The sequence below is a fragment of the Microtus ochrogaster genome (genome assembly GCF_000317375.1).
Source record: "Microtus ochrogaster isolate Prairie Vole_2 chromosome 14 unlocalized genomic scaffold, MicOch1.0 chr14_random_1, whole genome shotgun sequence".
NCBI classification, from domain to species: domain Eukaryota; kingdom Metazoa; phylum Chordata; class Mammalia; order Rodentia; family Cricetidae; genus Microtus; species Microtus ochrogaster.
The window spans coordinates 29,132,573-29,148,038 of record NW_004949096.1 but is presented as its reverse complement, the minus strand read 5'-3'; the positions used below and the strand labels follow the sequence as shown (position 1 = coordinate 29,148,038).

General features: G+C 43.4%; 2 protein-coding genes across 6 annotated transcripts in view; one reads left to right on the top strand and one right to left on the bottom strand.

The window, feature by feature from the left end:
• Snap23 (synaptosome associated protein 23) overlaps nt 1-5,827 on the bottom strand; it is a 30,318-nt gene extending 24,491 nt beyond the window's left edge. Inside the window, exon 1 of the mRNA XM_013352596.2 lies at nt 5,750-5,827. The gene's annotated coding sequence lies outside the window, so the exon portion shown is untranslated. The remainder of the gene's footprint in view (nt 1-5,749) is intronic.
• A 4,152-nt stretch (nt 5,828-9,979) lies between these two features.
• Nucleotides 9,980-15,466, top strand: part of Znf106 (zinc finger protein 106) — a 56,632-nt gene continuing 51,145 nt past the window's right edge. For all 5 annotated transcript variants that reach the window (XM_013352640.2, XM_026787824.1, XM_005364311.3 and 2 more), the window contains exon 1: nt 9,980-10,101. The gene's annotated coding sequence lies outside the window, so the exon portion shown is untranslated. The remainder of the gene's footprint in view (nt 10,102-15,466) is intronic.

The following is a 15,466-nucleotide window of genomic DNA, read 5'->3' as shown; positions in this document are numbered from 1 at the left end:
AAGAAATCTGTCTTGTTTTGAGACAGGATCACCCCATGCAACTCTGTCTGGCCTAGCGCTCACAATGTAGACGAGGCTGGCCTAGAACTCAAAAGAGATCCACCTGCCTCCGATGTGCCACGATGTCCTACAAATTTATATTAAATCCTAAAAATAGGTAAATCCTAGCCATATATGTTGATGCATCCTTTTATCCCTAGTACTCAGGAGGCTGAGGCAGACAGATCCTCAAACTTTCTCTCTGTGTTTTGCTTTTAAGGAAAGTCTCAACAGTCCAGACTGTTCTGAAACTCACTATAGCCTAGTGACCCATCCCCCTCCCTCAGCCTCTCAAGCACAAGGATTACAGGTCTGGCCAGCTATGCCAGCTGTCTTTCATTCATTTCACAAGGGAAACGGGAGCCAGTCTGATGCTGCTTGCCTGACATTTATGAGCCCAAGGCAGGGATATTTCAAGTCTGGGGCCACTCTGGGGTAAAAGAAGACTTCCATTCTAGCCTCAGCTAGAGTAAAAGCCTGTCTGAAGAACCAAAATAAATGGGAAAAGGAGTCCAAGTTTTCTATCTCATAAGAGAAAATGATTTTAAACTGGCATTCCAGGCTATCTTGACTGTGCCACCAGCCCAGGAACCTACACAGAAGGGGGAGGAGCTATTAAACACATCCAGACTATAGCAACCAGCAATCTACTTAACCTGTTCATATGACAACACTCCTTGCATTTATTAACAGTTCTTTTCAGAATTGTTTCTGAAATAAAATGCACATAAACTGCTTTGCACTGTTCAGGCCATCAAGATTTATGGACTGCAAGCTATTAATGAGTATCTATTAACTGGATGATAATGATGGCAATGACGATGATCTGAGACAGTCTGGCATTTCAGCCCTACGCGTGCTGGATTGCACATGTACACCACCACGCCTAGCTTGAACTGAGCACGAACAGTCAGGTTCTCTACCCGTGGACCTGACTCTATTACCAGAATGTTTGAGGAGATGATCAGGAAACTTCTAGGTAAACTTGGAATCAGTTAAGAGTCTGGATAGTTTGGGGTATATATTTGTTAGGTATGATAAAACCTTGCCAATCATCTTTAACCCATACAAGATGGTCCATGTCACAATACCTTTGTTTTAAGCTCTAGATCAGTGGTTCTCAGCCTGCAAGTCACAATCCCTTAAGAAGTTGCATATCAGATATCTTGCATATTGGATATTTAATTATGATTCATAACAGTGGCAAAATTACAGTTATTTTTTTCCTGTGTTCATTCATTCATTTTCCTTTTTCTTTAAAAAATTTTATACTGGCCGGGCGGTGGTGGCGCACGCCTTTAATCCCAGCACTTGGGAGGCAGAGGCAGGCAGATCTCTGTGAGTTCGAGACCAGCCTGGTCTACAAGAGCTAGTTCCAGGACAGGCTCCAAAACCACAGAGAAACCCTGTCTCAAAAAACAAAACAAAAAAAAAATTTTATACTGTTTTTATTGAGCTATATTTTTCTCTGCTTCCCTCCCTTCCGTCCTGCAAAATTAGTTACGAAGTAGCAACAAAATAATTTTATGGAGCCAGGCAGTGGTGACACATGTCTTTAATCCCAGCACTCGGGAGGCAGAGGCAAGCAGATCTCTGCAAGTTCGAGCCATGTCTCGAAAAACCAAAAATAAAAATAACTTTATGGTTGGGGGGTCACAACATGTGAAACTTGAAGGGCCATGGTATCAGGAAGCTGAGAACCGCTGCTCTAGATGCACAAGTATGAGCGACATACCAACACACGCTGTACTCGAGAACAGATCAAAGAATAGACGGGTTACAGAAAGTAAGACAGAACCTTAGATATAATCATAAGTCATCAGGCAAAACAATTTAACTCAGATTCTCTCTAGAGCTCTATTTTACTACTGATTCCATTTTTTGTTTTAATTGTGTGGGAACCATAGCTAGGTGTGATGGTCCGCACCAATGTTGGGAGGTTGAGGCAGGAGCAATACTACAACACTACACCAAGGCTGGCCTAGGCCACACACACACACACACACACACACACACACACACACCTGTCTCAAAATATAAAACAACAACAACCACAAAGGTTCCTCCCTTTATTTCCTCTCTCTGGTTTCTTTTGTACCTTCTTCTTGTGGATAACATTAGCCATTCTTATGTGGAGACTTCCCCAAACTATGCAGATGACGTGCTGTAAGTGCGCCATAGGATCGTATCTATTATAAACATCTGTGTAGCGAAACGCATGACTCAAGACAAGAATCTAGTGAGTCAGAAGGAACCAATGGAAACAGGAACCCAAAAATTACACTGCAGTTTTACAGAAGTTCATATTTTAACTGTTTGGTGTCTAACACCCAGCCTTCAAGCTTAGGTCAGCTTTGGAATCTCCACAATTCTACCCTAAGTAACTTGGGAGTAATCCTGGATGAATCCAATGGCATTCCCCCTGCAGATGTGGAAGGTGAAAAAGCCACCTGAACACCAGCAGCTGTCTCTCATTGCTGAGAAGGATAACAATCCAGCAGGCTAAGTATGTTAGATACCAAGTTTAGGTAAAGATGAACGACAACGCTTCATCTCATTTGAAACGCTTCTCCAACCATCCTTATGTGAGTTGGCTCTAAAATGTATTACATTAGATGTATTCTGCAGTTTCCAGAGTAGGCTAAAAAGAGCAATTAGCATATACATACAGAGAACATCAGTACTGAGGTCTCTAAGAAGAGTAATTCCAAAGAACATTAAAGAATGGTGTTACTGGGGCCAGCAAGAGGACTCAGTGGGTATGCGGGCTTGCATACTTGATTACCAGAGTTCCATCCCAGGAATCCACAAGCTGTCTCTAACTGTGGTATGTGTACAACCACCGTAGTGATTTGAATGAGAAGGGCACCATAGACTTGAATACTGGGTCCCCAGTTGGTGGAATGGTTTGGGAAGGAAGGATTAGCAAGTACAGCCTTGTTGGAGGAGTTGTCCCTGGGCACGGGCTTGGAGGATTTAAATGCCCATGCTATTCCCAGTTAGTTCTCTCATCCTGGTGCTTGTCTCAAGACATGAGCTCTCAGCCATCGCTCAAGTGCCAGCTCTGCTTGCTGCCCTGCTCCCTGCCGTGCTCCCCGCGTGATGGCCATGGACTTTAACCCTCTGGAAAACTGCAAGGCAGATAAACGCTTTCTTCTAGAAGTTGCCTTGGTGATGGTCTTTTGTCACTGAAATAGTAAAAATGAACTAAGACAGAAGCTGGTACAATTTAGACCAGGATGGCATCAAAATTAAAGCCATCTGGGCCCTCAGAATGGCTAGCAGGCAAAAGTTCTTAAGTCAAGCCTGACGACCGGAATTTGATCACTGGTACCCACATGATGGAAGCAAAGAATGGATTCTTACAAACTGTCCTCTGACTACCTACCATGTGTGCACCTCTCAACACATACGCATACAAAAAATAATAATAATAAGTAAAATGTAAAGCAAACAAAAACCCAGCAATACTCCTGTCTCTGCTTCCAAAGTGCTGGCATTACAGGCATGAGATACCATACCCAGTTGACATAATGCTTTCAAATCCTGCCTATTGCTTACTTAATTCTTATACTTTAGTTTCTTCATTAAGTGAGAATAATTAGGAGTAAATCAAGTTACATGGTTAACTCAGGCAAAATATATATCAGCAATACCTACTCCTAGAAAAGCAGCTCAGATGGAAGTATACTTAGTATGCAGGAGGGGCCCTGGATTTAATTCCCAAGCACCAAATAAAGCAGTGCCTAGAACAACATGTTCAGAATATATATATATATATATATATATATATATATATATATATATATATATATATATAACTAAAGTATAAGAATTAAGTAAGCAATAGGCAGGATTTGAAAGCATTATGTCAACTGGGTATGGTGTCTCATGCCTGTAATGCCAGCACTTTGGAAGCAGAGACAGGAGTATTGCTGGGTTTTTGTTTGCTTTACATTTTACTTATTATTATTATTTTTTGTATGCGTATGTGTTGAGGGGTGCACACATGTATGTATATATATATATATTTGAGATGAGGTTGCATGAGATTGCTGAGGGCCACCTGAAACTTGAAATTTTCCTGCTTTAACCTTCCAAGTATGGAGATTATAGGTATTATAATTGCCTCATAATTATTAAATATGTTATTATGGAACACTGTCCTCAGAGCATAAACAACCATTACCATCTTAATCAGAGCAACTGTGATTAGTCACAAAAGGTTCTCAAATTTGGGCCTGCTGACCTTCCCGGGGTAGAATGAGAAGACAGGGTGTCGTTAGATTCTCACCTGAGATTCCAGCCACCCACTCCCAGCTCTGGCCCAGCCTCACTTGGTCTTGAGGGTTGCTACAGTGTTGAAGTAGAAAGCTAGAGGAAAACCTGACAACAGAGGAACAACAACAAAGAAGCAAAAAGTCCTACCAAGTATGATAAATATTTAAAGTACAGGCTAAGTTATTTAATCATTTACTTTCACATAACCTCTCCCAGTAGCACAGTAAGAAGTATTTCTCCTGTTTGTTCTTATCTACTTCAAAGTGATCTTTCTATTATATCTCAATACATCATATTACAAATAACAAGTGTCCAATGGCTACCTTGGGCATCAACTTTGCTAGTGACTGAAATATTAAAATTTCTTACTTTGACTAAGTTTGGATTTTAAAGTACTTAAGCTTTAATCTCAACACTTGGGAGGCAGAGGCAGGCTGGTCACTAGGTTCCAAGCCAGCCTGGGCTACACAGTAAGATCACGTTTTGTTTTGTTTTGTCTGTTTGTTTGTTTTAAGTGCTTTAGCAAATGAGGTCTCACAGGTTTTAAGCGTCGTATTCTCCAAGAGAAAAGAACCTGAGAATGATCCATTTTACCTGGCTGTGACTGAACTACCAGTATTTTACCAGGAAAGGCAGCAGGGTAGAAGAGGTTATTTCAATGCTTACAGTATCTTGTAGAAAGAAACTACACTATTTTCGAAAGGCTGAGAACATGCTGTCAAAAAGTTGCCTGTTTCTAAACTCCCCTGCAGTCAATCATCCCAGGCCAAACCCACCCAGATGACAAGCAGCAAAGGAGAAAGTTCTCTCTCTCTCTCTCCTCAACCCTGACGTCTTTCACTTCCTCCACCACCAGTTTGCTCTTCCTAACAGTGCAGTGACTAATGATTAAGGAGGAGGGAAAGGAGTGTAACAAACAGTACTTCAAGATACTTTTCTCAAACCAACAACTCCGAGCCCAATTTGGGTAAAAAGTTATCCTTTGATTGCCCGTGCTCTTGGTATGCGCCCGCGGGGAAGTCAAGGTAAGTAGGGACATTCCTAGACAATGAAGTGTGCACTGCCACGAGCCTCGGGGTCAGTTTTCTCAACAACTATCTCAGAACTGTGTGGTCATTAGGGTCAACAGGCAGTCTGTTAAAACCAAGGAGCAACACCGAGGCTGGAGGTGAGAGATGGGGAGTCGAACCACACAAGTCCAGGGCACCACCATCGGGCCTCCCTTCCTGTGCTGGGCTCGCGCTGGTCGGCAACGCCTGCTCTCGGCGTCCTTGCTCTCGGCCCAATCTACCGAGAAGTGGCCAGAGTTCACTTCTCCCCTCAAGTCCGACCCCATCAAAATTCAACCATCACCACACCCTCTTTCTCCTCGGAATATCACCCTATCCTTTCCACTGACCAGCTCTCAGCCACATTCCAAAAGACTCACCGGGCTGCTTCTGCCTCTCCACTCCAGCCCCGGCAGATCGGACACTCCTACATAGGACCCGGTGCTAACTCGCGCGCATGCGCCCCTCTGAGGACTTCTAAGCCTGCGCACTCTTCGGGAGCCGTGGGTTAGACACGCCTCTACAGCTGGAGCCAATCACCGTGCGGGGGGGAGCGGGTTAACTCGCCTGCCACGCAGGCAGAGAGCCTGGAAACTCACCCGTTAACCAGAGAGATTTCCCCCCCCAACCCCCGCCCGAGGGTGGGAGGAGTTCCTGCACCCAGCCTTACGCACGAAAGGCTGCTGTTTGCCGGACACCTAAAGAGTTTGCACACCTAAGAAAAGTTGGAATGGCTGTCGAAGTCTACAGGATGTTTTGATTCGTCTAAACCGGAGAAATAGATGCGTTAACACATTACAGTAAACAGAATACGGTGCACAGGAACTCCGGGTTGCCTTTGGCTCACAATGAACAAAACTTATTTTGAGGGGTGCCTGTATGGTTACCGCAGGAAGTTACTCTTAGAATCACGAAGGATAAGTAGGAAGCCCTCCGGAAGTCAAGGAAATAAGAACTTTGCAGGCTGTGACAATGGGATGCCAAGAACAACGAGGCGCCTTCTGGAAGTTTCTTTTTTTTCTTTTTTTTTTTTGTTTTTTGTTTTTGTTTTTGTTTTTCGAGACAGGGTTTCTCTGTGGCTTTGGAGTCTGTCCTGGAACTAGCTCTGTAGACCAGGCTGGTCTCGAACTCACAGAGATCCGCCTGCCTCTGCCTCCCCGAGTGCTGGGATTAAAGGCGTGCGCCACCATCGCCCGGCTGGAAGTTTCTTGAGGTTCATTCTTGTTAGAAGTTTTAAGAGTTCACTTTCTGAGTCCAGAGAAATGAAGGCGTGATAGCTCACATCGTGTAGTTCCCAGGCTATTTCGAAGGCTGAGGTTGGAAGATCACCTGACTTCTGGCATGTAAGGCCAGACTGACGACATACTGAGATCCTATTTCAACACCAACTCCAGAGGAGGAAGAAAGTAGGGGCTACCTGTAAGGTAGGGGAGAAAGGTAGCACACCAGAGGCTTATCCCTGAGTCCATCAACAGCAGCGCTGGGAGTCAAGCTAGGAAGAGAGGCAGCTCTTTAAAGAGTAAATTTTATAAATTTTGGAATAATGAGCCAAATAATAATTCATTTTATGGCCATTTAATTACTAAAGGATTCTTCCAAGCACCTCTAGGAGTAAACCCAAATGCTAGCAATCTAGAGAATAAAACTATTTCAAAGAAATAGTATCTTCCTCCATTATAGAAGATGAAGCTTGGGAAATGTCTTTTGAATTTAATAACCTGGGAGTGGTGTCAGCTGACAAACACTGCAATGGTCTGGAGAGGGGAGAGAAATCAGGACAGATTATAAAGAGCCTCTGAAAAGGGAGGAATTATGTGTTCTGTTCGTTTTTATTTTATCAGAATGAAGACAGGAAAACATGAATATGGGAGAAAAGACACAAATGAGAAAAATGATTGAATTTTTAAAAAGGGTGTGCGTGATAATCTAGATAAAGATTTTGAGAGGGTTAGAGCTGAAGTACTCAAACCACTGATGGAGTTGGTGGTCTTTAATCCCAGCACTCAGGAGGCAAAAAAGGGGGATCTTTTTGAGTTTGAGGCCAGCCTGATCCATATAGCTCCAGGTCAGCCAGGACTGCATTGTAATCCCTTGTTTTAAAAATAAAATAAAATCATGGTTTGGAGAGATAGCTGTTCTTCCAAAGGACATAAATTCAGGGGCCTCCAAAGGCACCATGCACAAGGATAGTACACAGATATTTATGCAGGATAAACATACAGGTAACATATAAAGAATTTCTTAAAAATCAAACTGATAGGAAACCTAGGATAGTGGCATAATCCTATAATCTCAGTATCACGAGATGGTGGATTACAGTACAAAGTCATCGCTGACTATACAATGATTTTGAGGCTAGCATTAGCTACTTGAGACCTCATCTCAAACAATAAAACCCATGCTGGCAAGAAGGTTCATCAGATAAAGGCAGTTGCTATCAAGCCTGAAGACCTGATTTCCATCCCTGGAGACCACACAGATATGGGTCCCCTGACTCTCTATATACGTGCACCAGATGACAAGAATGTTGCTCCACACAGACACAAATAAATAGATGTAAAAACAAACAACCCTAGACACTGACCTGAAAGGAACATTCCCAGAAGAGAGACCAACCCACACAGAGTTGGGGAGGGAGGGAGGAAGATTCTCATAACAACAAAATGTATCTGTAAGCCTGTCTGTTTAGAAACAGGAAGTTGTTTTCTGAGAAGTCAGAGAAAGAGCCTCTGCTGATTAGAAACGTGGCTGCAAGTTCGAGATGATTGTAGAACATGATAAACTAAACTGACCAGAGAAGAGGACTGATAAGCACTATAAAATGCTTGTTTACAGCTGTAGAAATGAACTCAGCAGTTTCTGTTTTGTTAATCTTTCTCAAATCATTTCTTCAGGGCAGGGAAGAAGAACACATATGGCTGAATTCATTTAGAGCTGGATGGTAGTGGATGTGAAAGAGGAGTTCTCAGCTAGGGGCCATTTCCATCCTCCACAGGACATTGGGCAGGGTCTGGAGAGTTGGGGGAGCCTTATCTTAGAATGCACTAGCCAGCAACTGATGGCAATTATCTGCTCCAAAACGTTAATATTTTAAAGTTGTGAAATCCTGCTGGGCAGTGGTGGCGCATGTCTTTAATCCCAGCACTTGGAAGGCAGAGGCAGGCGGATCTCTGAGTTGGAGGTCAGCCTGGTCTACAAGAGCTAATTCCAGGACAAAAACCAAAAGGTTGTGAAATCCTGATTTAGGGTTATCTTGGTCCTTACCTATATTGGCTTTCCCTTAAATTATGGCTCAGAATTTACAGAGCAAAGCAGTTCTGAAGCATGCTTCAAGGATTTGTGATATCACAAACACACAATTGGAAGAATTCCCTAAACCTTTAGAAGGAATCTGGTTTTACACACTAATGAAGGTAGCTGTTTATTTTGATTTGAGGTTTTGATAGTTTTCTTTCTTTCTTTCTTTCTTTCTTTATTTATTGTGTGTGTGTGTGTGTGTGTGTGTGTGTGTGTGTGTGTTTTGAGACAGGGTAGCCTTGGCTGTCCAGGAACTCACTCTGAAAGACCAGGCTGGCCTCAAACTCACAGAGATCTGCCTGCCTCTGCTGGGATTAAAGGTGAGCTTGAGCGCCACCACGCCCAACTCTGATAGTTTTCTTAAATGGAACTGTTCTTGTTGCACTGCTCATTAGCAACCACAATGTAACTGTTTACTGTAATCACTGCAAGATCCCAAACGAGCATGGCTGCTCAAAATTTAATAATACATTAAATATTCTCGTTTGAACCCTAAAAACTGACATTCCAAGAAAAACATCACTTTACATAAAGTTAAAAATTACTGCCGGGTGGTGGCGGCACACTCCTTTAATCCCAGCACTCGGAAAGCAGAGGCAGGCGGATCTCTGTGAGTTTAGAGAAACCTTGTCTCTAAACCCCTCCCCCCACGATAATAGTAGCAAAAGGCTTTTAATCCCAGATAATCCTAGCACTCAGATTAGCAGAGGGATCTCTGAATTTTAGGCCAGGCTGTTATACAGAGCAAATTCCAGGACAGCCAGGGCTACCCAGAGAAACTTTGTCTCAAAAAAGCAAAACAAAACGAAAATAAATAATTACTAGCTGGGCTAAGATTTAAATTTAGTTCTGTTTTTGCTGAGACAGTTTCACTTTGTAGCCCAGAAACTATGTAACCCTGGCTAGCCTTGACCTCATATTGACCCTCCTCTTACAACCTCCAGAATCTGGGGTCTAGGTCTATCTGCTCAAAAGTTTCACAAAAAAGGAATAGTTTTGAAATTTAGTTAAGACAGTGTCACAGTTTATGGTGGAGGGCTATTAAAGTAGGAAAGAAAAAAAAAAGTCCAGAAAAAGCTAGGAGAATGAGAGAGAGGGGGGAAAAAGGCTGAATGAAAGCGAGGTGCAGCGGACAGGTTTACGCCAAAGGACCTACCTCGGTTCTTCTTGTGAAGGGCCTTTTGCCCGGTGTCCGTTGTTCACTTCTTATGTTCAAATAAAGCTAGATGATTGAAAGGAGCGGATGGGGTGGGGGCTGGGGGGTGGGGAAGGGAGCGCGCGGGCTGCGTGCGCTTGCGCGCTGGCGGCGGCGGCGTCAGTGCCCGGCGGGGAGCGGGTCCCAGGCCGCCGCCGGACCGGAGGCTAAGGGGGCCTCTGGGAGCTCCCTCGCCGGGCCCTCTGTAGCCTGATGGCGTAGGAAGGACGGGCTGTGAGTGTGAGTATGGAGGGCCTGGCCTGGTGGGGCGTATCGGAGGCCGAGGGTCGAATGGTCTGCCCCTTGAGCAAGTGGTGGGGCTGCGCCTGCACGCAAGCCACGCCACAGTGCCGCCTCCGATCCGCGTGGGTTTAGAGTTTACGGGCGAGCGAGGCACCTGGCTTCAGGGTACAGACCCACGGGGGCGGTCCGATTCTGCTCTCAACCTCTTAGGCTGGACGCGTGGCTCCGGTCTTTGACCTCTGGGACAGGCCCTGACCTTTGTCGGCCTGGGGTCCGGGAGGAATCTCAGCCTTAGTCTTGTGTTTAAAAGCTGAGGATTTCAGCCTAGAACCACCTTCCCGCCTCTCAAGACTGACAGTCTCGCCTCTTTTTTCTGCCTTTGAGGTCTCTGCTTTGGGGAAACTGTTCTAGTAACTAGTGAAACACTATGTGTCCATTTAATATTTAGTATAATCTCAGTGCGTAGTTAATGGAGAGGAGATGCTTGCACCTCCTCCCACTTCCGTGTGGTCAGTGTAGTAATCATCTTTGAGAGTAAAGTAAGCCATCTTGTTGGGGAAGTTTTAGATTTCACTGTTTCTGATTTTTTTTCTTTTTCTTTTTTTTTTTTTAAGCACCTTAGAACCAGATAAGGAAGTTCTTTTAGCAGATTAGAGCTATAGCCATCATAATGGTTTACATTGAGTTGATTTAAGACACAGATACCTTTTTTTTATATTTATTTATTTGTTATGTATACAATATTCTGTCTGTGTGTATGCCTGCAGGCCAGAAGAGGGCACCAGACCCCATTACAGATGGTTGTGAGCCACCATGTGGTTGCTGGGAATTGAACTCAGGACCTTTGCCTCTGAGCCATTTCTCCAGCCCGACACAGATACCTTTTAATACTAAGAGCCAAAGGCTCTTCTAAAATCCCATGGGAGAATCTTAAAATGTAACTTTGTTTTCAAGTTTGGCCATAGGGTTTACTTCGCACCCACTATGCTGCACTTACTAAGTCCAGGTGTCTCACAGGAAATTAACGGGATATTATAATAGATGATTTTTTTGGCAATACTTTTCAGGTTACTGAGATACTGAAAACTGATGGTGATTTGCTTAAGCTCACTGAACTTTCTCTGAGGTGACAGCAAAGCCCATCTTTTTCTGTTATGCCAAGCACTGCTGTTTGGAAAGAGAACTGAAGTTAACTATTGGGTCTAGAAAACAGTTGATTTTTATTTTTGAGACAGAATCCAGCTTATCTAGCCCAGACTGGCCTTGAATTTGAGAGCCTGAGTTTAATCACAGAGTGCTTGGATTACAGGTATGTGCCCGTCTTAGCTTTTTGTTTTGCTTTGCTTTGTTTTGTTTTGATTTTTGAGACAGGGTTTCTCCATGTAACAGTCCTGGCTGTCCTGGGACTGCTTGATAGGCCAGGCCAGCTTGAAACTCACTGAGATCCGCCTGCCTCTGCCTCCCAAGTGCTGGGATTAAAGGCTGCACCACCTGGCTCTATCTTAGCTCTTAACTAGAGAAAGTGTCGGGAGATTTTGAAGAAAGCTTCAGAGCAGCTAAAAAAGAGGAAAGGGGTCTCATCAAACCAGTTCAGAATCAAATTGCTTTGATAGAAAGGAAGGTATTTTTTTTAATATATTCTTTTTTAAGATTTATTTATTTATTATGTATACAGTATTCTTAGTATTCTGCATGTATGCCTGCAGGCCAGAAGAGGGCACCAAATCTTATTACAGATGGTTGTGAGCCACCATGTGGTTGCTGGGAATAGAACTCAGGACCATTGGAAGAACAAGCAGTGTTCTTAACCCACTGAGCAATCTCTCTAGCCCGGAAGGTATTTTTTAAAAAGAAAAACTATAGTAGTTATTGCATATCCAGATTAGAACGAACTCAGGGCGAGTCTGTGAGAAAAGCAAGGTACATTGAGTGGTTCTGAAACCCGGGATGATTCAGTGAGAACTATACAGACAAGGTCTTATTTGGGGCACCAGAAAGGAAAGTTAGTATTTGTGTGCCCAATGAATAAGAGCCCTAAACAGACCAATTGCATGAGATTACTCTGGCTGTACGTCTAGGACACAGAGGTGCCCACTCAAAGCTTGCAGTCTGTTGCTGTTGCTGTAATCTGAAAGAGACTATCAGAAAATATGAGTTCCTAGGTGTGTATCAGAGGACCTGTGAGGCCGGGCGATGGTGGCGCACGCCTTTAATCCCAGCACTCGGGAGGCAGGGGCAGGTGGATCTCTATGAGTTCGAGACCAGCCTGGTCTACAGAGCTAGTTCCAGGACAGGCTCCAAAGCCACAGAGAAACCCTGTCTCGAAAAACAAAGAACAAAAAACAGAGGACCTGTGAGAACGAGGCAACTCTGTACAAATAATGAATGAGTTCCAGGATACTCTTTGTACAGTGTGAAAGTGATGGTGTCAAGAGCGTGTACAATAGTGCCAATTTTAAGTGGATGTGCATGTGCACATATGCATTGCATATAAGGACATAGAATGTGGAAAGTCGTCAGAATCAACTGCGAGTGTAGAATGAATGTGAAAGTCAGAGTGAAAATTTATTGTCCAGTGGCTCCAGGGTTTCAGTTTCACACTCTGTGAGGTTTTTTGCAAGCTAAATAAGCAGTCTTCTCCTAAGCTTCATCTTTCAGCCCTAAGCTTTTTCATGTTTTTTATGACAAAAAGTTGTAAACTTCTGTCTGCATGTATACCTGCAGACCAGAAGAGGTCTCCAGATCTCATTACAGATGGTTGTGGGCTGCCACGAGGTTGCTGGGAACTGAACTCGGCCTCTGGAAGAGCAGCCAGTGCATCTCTTCAACCCTCAGGCTTGTTTGTTATGACAGAACTTGTTGCAACAAATTGGATGCTTTTTGGATTCAGGTTAAACACTTTGGTGATGATGCCTGCCTTTCTTTCTGTCTGTTGTTTTCCCACTGTTAGTGATACTGAGATTGACTAGGGTTTAGTGGTGAATTTAGCCTCCATGGTCACCATTTTTGTTTGTTTTTGTTTTTTTTTTTAATAGTTTTTACCTTTATAGCCATAGCTGACTTGAACTTAGTAGGTAGACCAATCTTGCCTTGAACATGCAGCAGTTCTGACTTTGTGCAGCATCACCTCCATTGTTAAATTGTCTATCAGCTCTTCTGTGTCTTTAAAACTGTTATACACCTAGTATTTCCTATTCAAAATGTAATTGAGTGTCTTCAGAAAGGCAAAGCTCATGGTAAGAAATTACTATTTTTAACCTTTTTACATGTATCATGTGTCCACGCTAAGTGTGGGGCTCCATCCCCAGTCCACTATTCCATTTATCTATCTATCTGTCTATTTATTTATTCATTTTGGCAGGGTATCTCAGGCTGGCTTGAAATTTACTCTCTAGACCAAGCTGGTATTGAACTCACAGGGATCCACTTGCCTCTGCCTCCCTCATTCTGGACCACTGTTCACTTTTTATAAAGAAATTGAAGTTTGAAATTAGCTTTACTTAAACCCATGTGGTGTTGTCTAATTTGGAGTCTCTGCTTTTTCCCACCATGCTCTATGGTAGGAGACTGGGAAGTGAGTGTGGAGTTGTTACTCTAGTGCTACTTGTGCTTTTGTTTTGCTATTGTTTTTTTGAGACAGTCTTACTATGTAGCACTGCTAGCCTCATGCCTCAGCCTCCCTGGTGCTGGGATTGCTAGTGTGTGTCACTGTGCCCGTTTTGAGATAATCATACTTACGTATGTATACACGTGTGCTGCAGTACATCTGTGGAAGTCAGAGGACAACCGGCAGGGGTTGCTTCTCTCCTTCTACTTTATGGTCTCCTGAGATTGAATTCAGGACATCAGACTTGGCAATAAGTGCCTTTACCCCCAGTCCAGCTGTGCTTGTTTAGCTTCAAAAGGTCATCAGAGGTTGGTTACTAGGATATTTTGAAAAATCACATATACACCAAGTGCTATTCATGGTTTTTGTGAATTTTTTTTGTTGTTGTTGTTTTCTTTTCTTTTCTTTTGGTTTTTCAAGACAGGGTTTCTCTATGTAGCTCTGGCTGTCATGGAACTTGCTTTGTAAACCCAGCTGGTCTTGAACTCACAGAGATCGCCTGCCTCTGCCTCCCAAGTTCTAGGATTAAAAGCATGCACACCATGCCTGACTTGTTCATGGTTTTTTGGGGGAGGGGAGGGGGGTTAGAGACAGGGTTTCTCTGTAGGTTTGGTGCCTGTCCTGGAACTAGCTCTTATAGACCAGGCTGTCCTTGAACTCACAAGAGACTGCCTGCCTCTGCCTCCCCAGTGCTGGGTTTAAAGGCGTTCACCACCACCACCCAGTTTATTCGTGGTATTTTTAAGCAGTAATACAGTCAATACCAGTTTATTTTTATAGTTGCTAAATCATAATTTCATGTTTTTTAATAAAGTCATGCTAAAGAATATATATTGAGGTACCTATTTCATAGTAAATCACATTTATCTTTTATTTTAATTAGCACATTGTATTGATGTTTTAAATTTCATATGTGCAGTAGAAAGTTATGGTTGAATTAGAATTGTCCCTCATAGGCTCATCTCTTTGAATGCTTAGTCACTTTTGATTGGAATAGGAGGTGAGGAGGTGTGTCCTTGTTGAAAAGGAAGTACAGGGGGGGGGGGACGGACTTTGAAGTTTCCTTAGCACCACACCTACCTGCTGCCATGATCCCTGCATAACAGACTGAGCCCCTGAAGCTGTGAGCAGGCCTCTAGTTAAAGGCTCTCTTTTATCAGAGTTGCCTTGGTCATGGTCTGTAGAACAGTGACTAAGGCAGAAGTATGGTTTGAATTTCATGCTAGGAAGGATGAACTGGCACCGGAGATAGTTACAATAAAAGGTGGATAAAGGGTACCTGTTAAGTGTTTAGGGTGGAGTCTTGGGCATACTGACCCAGGCAAGCCCTTCACTGCTGAGCTACTTCCTTGCCCACATTGTTTTGTTTTTGCACTGTTAGGAATCAAAACCAGAATTCGGTGCATAGTAGGCAAGCAAGCACTTCACCACTAAGTTGTATTCAAAACTATCTTTTTCTGATCCAAATAACGTCATTCATAGAGTAGAGGAGAAGTCAAAGAACTATGTTCACCTATATTAGCTGAGCAACCAGAGGAAAAATAGGCAAAGGGTTTAAAGGAGGTAAAAGGCAATTTTCCCAATTATATCTGTCAAAGCTGCAACATCTTCATGTAAAATACAAATGTTGGAGGCTTTTTTAAAAAATTGCTTACTTTAGCCGGGCGATGGTGGCGCACGCCTTTAATCCCAGCACTCGGGAGGCAGAGGCAGGCGGATCTCTGTGAGTTCGAGACCAGCCTGGTCTACAGAGCT